Below are 7,301 nucleotides of genomic sequence, written 5' to 3'. Positions count from 1 at the left end.
AAATTGTTTTCTCAGTTGTGCTCACTTCACCTTGTATCAGTTCATAGAAGTCTTCTCAGGTTTTTCTGAAACCATACCTTTCATCATTTCTCATGGAACAATTATATTTCAATTCACATATACCATCATTTGTTTGACTACCCACTTAGTTTTCACTTCTTTACCACCAGAAAGAGAGCTGCTATAAGTCTCTGTGTACATATGGGTCTTTTTCCTCTTTTTTTGGGGGGGGGTCTTTTTCCTCTATCTTGAATCTCTTATGAACCTAGAAGTAGTATACTGGGTCAAAAGATATGTACAGCTTACTTTTTTGGATATAATTCTAAATTACTTTCCAGAATGGATCAATTCACAGCACTACCAACCAGGATCTTAAAGAATCTCTAAATGGTGTCATATGAAGTTCAATTAGAGATGTTAGCAGAGAGAAGAGAAGATGCAGAGAGACAATATGAATGAAAGTGTAGAGAAAGGTAGATTTCTTGTACTTATTTGCAGAGTGCAGACATTTCATTCTGAAAGAGGACCAATGACGTCAGAAGGGTGGTGTCTTGGCTTGCAAGGGAATTAGACTTAAGTGAAGCAGAGCTGTGCAAAGTCATCAACCTCTCTCCTCCTGGGTCATCTGAGGTCAGTAGCAAGACACGGGACAGACAGTTGACTAGAGTTGACCCCAGATACAGGTGGAAGACTTTGGTCTTTTTATTTATTTAAGGCAATAGGGTTAAGAGTGACTTGCCCAAGGCCACACAGCTAGGCAATTATTAAGTGTCTGGGGCTGGATTTAAACTCAAGTCCTCCAGACTCCAAGGCCGGAGCTCTCTCCACTTTGCCACCTGGCTTCCCCTGACCTTGATCTTTTTAAGCTAAAGTCCTTCCCAGATCTCAGGTTGTCTGAGTTGACACCCATTCAATGATTTATGGCTAGGTAAGAAATGGGGCAAAAGATGACCTAGATGAATAGATTCTCATACCTGAATGAATATACAATTCCTCCCTCAAAAAAAAAAAATCTAACTGGTAGAAGGTAGAAGAAGTTCCCCCTCAGGATTTCTGGCCATAACAGAAACAACTGATATAGAGTCATCAAAACCCAACTGATGAGCAAATGAGACAAGCTGGGACCTATATATTGACCAATCTATGAAAGCCAGATTAATTTAGGTTTAAAGTGAGGTCAAACAGTCTATTTGAATCCAGTGGACTTCAGGAAAGTCTGGTTTTCCAGAGTTTTATTTCCAGAAATCATAAATGAAACTACAGGAGACAAAGGAGTTAATTTTCAAATTGTAGAATAAATAGGACGTGAAGAGAAGGGGAAAAGAAAAAAAATCTAGCCCCTAAACAAGATATCCTGTGATGCTTCACGGATCAAAAAGTTGTATTCCTTTGAGTAGAGGACTCATATGTAAGGGGTTCCTTGGTGGACAGTAGAAGAGGAGGGAGGGAAAGAGAAAGGGAGAGAGGGAGTATGGAACAGGGGAAGGGGAAAAGGATGAGAGGAAGGAAGGAAGGAAGGAAGGAAGGAAGGAAGGAAGGAAGGAAGGAAGGAAGGAAGACTACCTAACTATAACTTTTTTCCCCCTTAACCCTCAATATAACTAACAATTTCAATTCTTTAAAAGAAGAATGAGGGGAGTCATGACAGGGACTTTTATTCATACATAGGTTAGGAATAAATCATCTTGGAGGCCCCTTCCAACTAATTCTGTGAAATCCAATCAATTGCAAACTCCTGTTGATTCCATCCCCATAGCATCTCTCACATCTTTATTTACCTATTTTCCCTGCCATTATTCTAGTGTAGGTCCTCTTTACAGAGTAAATGACATATTTTCTGTTCTAACATAAACTAAATGGTCACTGGGGTTCCATCCAACTCAGAATTCATATGTTTCTGACCCTTACAATAATATTAATAATAACCTACAATCTTTGAAGTTAAGAACTTTTAAAAAGAAAAAGCATTTTTTACTTATACTATGTCATAGATAATACTCTATTATTTTAGATATAACAAAGGACACACTAGGCTAGCAAATAACTAAGTGACATAGAAATATAGGGGGATCTTTACTGCCAAATGAATTGATAAAAATCACTATGATTTAAAAAGCAAAATTAAGTTTCATTTCTTTTTATATCATTTATATCTTAACTCTTAGAGAAGGACCATTTCCTTCCTCAACATAGTTTTTATTTACTCTGGTTATAAGAACTCTTTTGGAGGGTGAAAAATTAAATATTGATATGCTCATGTTTGCATACATACAAACACAGAGATAATATTATAATTCCTCTACCAGTGTCTTGTGTAATTGAATACTTATAAAACAAGAATTTTTAACCCTTTGTATAAAGGACATTTCATAGTCCTTTAAAACCCATGAAACCCTTCTCAAAAGGTTTTTAACTTTAAACTTCAAATTTAAAATTTTATTTTAAATGCATAAAATGCACAGATTATAATAGAGACCAATTATATTGAAATTCAGTTACCAAAACTTTTTTTTAAGTTAAGAAACCCCTTTAAAGTATTTGAAAATAATTTGCTCTCTAGGTATTTAATTTTTACTTATCTATCAAGTTTCAACTAACAAACAAAAATAAAGCTCAGAAAGGCAAATTGGGGAGCTCATCCCTTAGGTTGTATTGTAGTTTAAGTTTATAAATACCTTATTTTATCTATTTTATATAGTAAAGACATTTTTATCTATAGCCTATAGTTTAAAAAATAGTCAAGGAATTCATTTATGTGGTTTAAAATAATGATATCGAGAAGACAATTTTGAGGAAAGGAATGTGTATTCTAGTTTTGTATTTTTGTTTTGCTTTTTTAGGCTGCAGTAACCTCACAATTAAAATTATTGTTAACACTAAAGTCACTAGATGGCACTAGGTAGCAAGTTTTTTCAGACTTTCAAGTCAGTTAACATTTGAAATGATTCAGGTTGCTGCTAGAGGATCTGGTCACCTGATACCCCAGATAGCAAAACTTATACAAGGCCCCTAAAAGCTAATGTTTGGTTAGAAAGAGAGTGTCAGATTCAGGGCACAATATTACTTTAATGCTCTTTGATTTAGGAGGGCCTTTAAGGGTCTAAAAACACCATCTCAGCCCAGCCCCCTACACAATGCAGAAATTCTATTAACATTCTTGCCTGTACTTCTACATTGTTAGTAAGAATTTCCTAAGAGACAGCCCATCTCATTTTGAGGGGATGAATGTGCAGGCTCAAGCTTGCACAATATATGTATTGTAAGATATAATATATATATATTATATATTATAAGATATATATTGTAAGTGAGCACAAACAGGGTAAATTTGTTACAACTTTGTTAATTTAAGACATTTTCAAAATAATACCTGATCTTTGCATAATACTCTAAAGATTTACTAAGCACCTTATTATTATTATTATCTCATTGGATACAGGAGTTTATGATTTTATATGCAGTGCTCTGATTTTTGGATGTTGAAATATCTTCATTATAAAGTTCATAATAATAAAAATAAATTTAGTGTTACATTAAATTAGTTTAGTTTAGAATGTACTTAATTTATAACTAAACTTAATTTTAAAATTACATTTAATTAATATAAAATTAATTTCATTTAAAATTAGATTTAACTAGCTTAAAATTAGATTTAAAAAATTCTACTTTTTATATTTTGATGACTATCTTTCAGAATAATACTTTCCCTCTCTAATCCTGTATGTGTTTTAAAAACATGATTCTGCAAAGGAAAAGGATCATAGACTTCTTCAGATCTGCAGAGATCCAGAAGACAAAGAGAGTTAAAAAAAAAACCCTTTGATCTTCTGGAAGTAATGCTCATCCTGGAAAGAAAAGTTTCTGAAGTCTAGCTCTAGCTTCAATTCACACTATCTGTGGGACCTTGTATGAGCATCATCAAGTCTTTGTTTCTCATTTTCTCCATCACAATCACTCTACTTTGCATCTGCTCCTTTGCCTGGTTTCACCTCTATAGAACAAGATGCCCTTCCCAAGATAATCTCATCACCTCTAAACTCATAGTTCAAGTCTTGATTGATGTTACCTCCTTCTGCCTCCTCTCCCCTCTGATTAGAAGACTGGAGGGCAGAGTACCAAACCCCTCCCAATACCTTCCTTTATAGAGGGCAGGAGCCAGACTCCGAATTTGCTGTTCCCCCAAACTCTCCTTTACTGAAAAAGATGCCCCTGCACTGGATACCCATTGGAGTGCCCCCCAAACTTTCCTTCCTTCTATATATTATCTCTCTCTTTAGAATGTAAGCCTCTAGAGGACAAGGACTGTATCATCATCATTATTGTTATTTTTATTATTATTAATGTATCCCCAGTGCCTGGCATAACATGCACCAATAGGGCACCCACAGAACTAATCCTAGAAGTTCAGTCCATCCTCTCCTTAAAAAAGAACAGAGACCTTGGGCAAGTCACTTAACCCCCACTGCCTTGCAAAACAAAAATTAAAAAAGAGAAAGAACAGAAGTTTCCCTAAGGGAATGTGAGGAAGAAAGGCAAGTTTGCTGAAGTATTGATGAGGACCTCCAAGAATGTGGTCACAGCACTACCCAGGACAATGTGTCCCCCCCATCCCAATGGGGTATGTTTTTCAATTAAAAAATAAAAGTGAAAGAGATAAAAATAGCCCTGCCAGTCAAACAATAAACATAAATTAAGCATATGCTACCTTCCCCAATTGGGATCAAGACTAGAGAAAAATATCTAGTCCTGAATTTCTTTAAAAATTTGTTCTTTTTCTTTATTTTTATTGCTATATATATTCTCAAAAATTATTAAAATCAGGGTTTATCTAAGATACTGTACATTGTATGGGTATCCTCAGAAAAAAAAAGTAAAAATCACTGAGAGAAACTATACTCAGCAGCACCTAGAGATAAATCTGGGGGATCAAATAAGCCAAAAAGATTTTTTTTTAAAGTAAACTATTAAATAAACTTCCCAAAAGAGGAGATCAAAAATGAATCCCAACCTTTCAAGAATTTGCAGAACAGGACTTGCTTCTTAATTCAGCCTGAGGGAAGGAGGAAGGAACAGAATGACTCCTCCCTCATTTAGGTGGGAGTCATCCAAGAGAGAGGAGATAGTTTTCCTGCAGAGCCCAGTCCAGACTATACTTACATACTATAAGCATAATCCATACCTTCTTCACTGGACTGTTGGGGGAAAAAAAATGATTTCCTAAGCCCTAAAGACCTATGAATATTTGAACTATCATTGCTGTTCTAGAAATTTTGATTTTGAAGCAGTAAGAAAATACATACAAATATAAAAAAAAAAAAGAAAAAAAATGAATACAATGAGGGGCAACCAGATGGGACAGTGGATAGGTGCACCTGCCCTGGAGTCAGGAAGACCTAAATTCCAATCTCGCTTCAGACATTTATTACTTCATAATTCTCTATTTCAAGTCAATTTACATCTCCAACCAAATTCTGTTACATTCACATTTCTCTTCATCTTTCCCCCTGCATCCATCATTCCTCCCTCAAATTATTGAGGACCAGATTCTTTTGGGCCTTTCAGAGTCCATTTGGAGATGAAAATATTACAGTGAGGGCTGCATTGAGGCAGGGTTCAGGGAATGATTGGCTGGCACAGCTGGTTGGCATCCTTTAGAAGCTGATCTTGGAGGTATACAGCTAAGAGAAACAAAACTCAAGGCAAAAATTGAGCAAGCAAAACCCAGAGATATTGTAACAGAAAAGGCTATTTAACAGGGGTCCAATAATAAGGAAAAAAATAGAAGATCTATAAGGGGCAAGAATTTATACTTTATGATCTTAAGCCATTATCAAGAACATAGGTTCCACTATAACACAATTTGTTGATGGATACCACATAAGATTCAAACAAAAGTTCAAAAATAGTATAAACAAATGTACTGAAAAAGGCAGTTTAAAAACTTCACATGTCCAAAAAGTAATTTGTAACAGAATTTTCCATGGCTTTGGCCATGTTTAAAATGAACAAAAATTCTAGTTGAAGAATGGATCTCTCCTTTAAAGTTGTTAAACATGGCAATAGGCATTATCCTCATGCACTGGTTCACTTTCAAACTTAATCATGATGCACCTGGAATGATCATGGCAATTTGCTATTACAGAACAGAGAGGGACACAAGAACATGTTCCCTTCTGAAGTCATACAGACAATATTTTTCAATGATTTCTCCCAGTGAGAGAACTTTTAAAAGAATCCTACCCTAGTTGAAGCTAGGGTTGTTCTTTCAAAGGTCACTTATTCCATCTGCAGCATTTAACAAACCCCATAGGGCTAAATGGCTTCAATATAGTAATTACCTATAATCAGAGTTTCAGGTGGCTTGAGCACTAAGGAGAACCAAGAGTGTGCCAGGCTGTAATTTGGTATAAGAGATCCAGGAAAAAAAATCTTAATTCAATTGTTACTCATGTAGCTAAGGGCAGTACTGTAAATGAAATATGATAAATAGATTTTGAGATGTAAAAATAATAATCCTAATTTATATATATATATATATACATACATATATTATCGACTTTCTGCAGTGAACCATTTAGTTATTAACTGTTTAAAATAACTAAACATCTCCTTCTGGCTAGGAAGGTGTCCATCATCTCCATACTTCTCACATAACAATTGGCTGGAGAGTGCCACAGAGAAATCTGAAATCACCATCATTATTTTATCTTCCTTCTGTTACACAGGTGCTTTTCCCTCAAGCAAATAACCACAGTTTAGTTCCAGTTTATATATATATAGAAATTTCTATATATAACCTTTTAACTACTAGCCATCTTCAGAATACAAATGATTACTTCCAGAATTCTTTAAACCATTAGAACATATTAGGTAACTTTAAATTTCTAACATATGTTATTGATTCCAATGCAGTTAAACAATAGTAAAAACAACCAGATATTCAAATCAATTCATGAATCCACAGATTTAACCCAGAAGGGATCATAATTTGTGATATTTCCCTTACCGCCCCTTCAAAACAATCACATATTAATTTTCAGGCTTTAACATTTACAGTATTCAAATGGCTTACATGTTCACAAGAAAATCAAACACTGTTAGTATTTCTTGAAGTTACAAGAAAATATCACAAAACTGATAAATACATATATATTCCCTTCCATAAACATGTAATGATAGATGATAAGAGACAAAGATTACAAACTTTCTTCCTTTAACAAAAGACTTTGTGAGATTGTTGACAATGTATATCAATTTAACATCAAAACAAATCAGATTACAAAATTTAGTACAATATCTCT

This window comes from Macrotis lagotis, chromosome 2 (assembly GCF_037893015.1).
Source record: "Macrotis lagotis isolate mMagLag1 chromosome 2, bilby.v1.9.chrom.fasta, whole genome shotgun sequence".
Classification (NCBI taxonomy): domain Eukaryota; kingdom Metazoa; phylum Chordata; class Mammalia; order Peramelemorphia; family Peramelidae; genus Macrotis; species Macrotis lagotis.
This window is presented reverse-complemented; position numbering follows the sequence as displayed.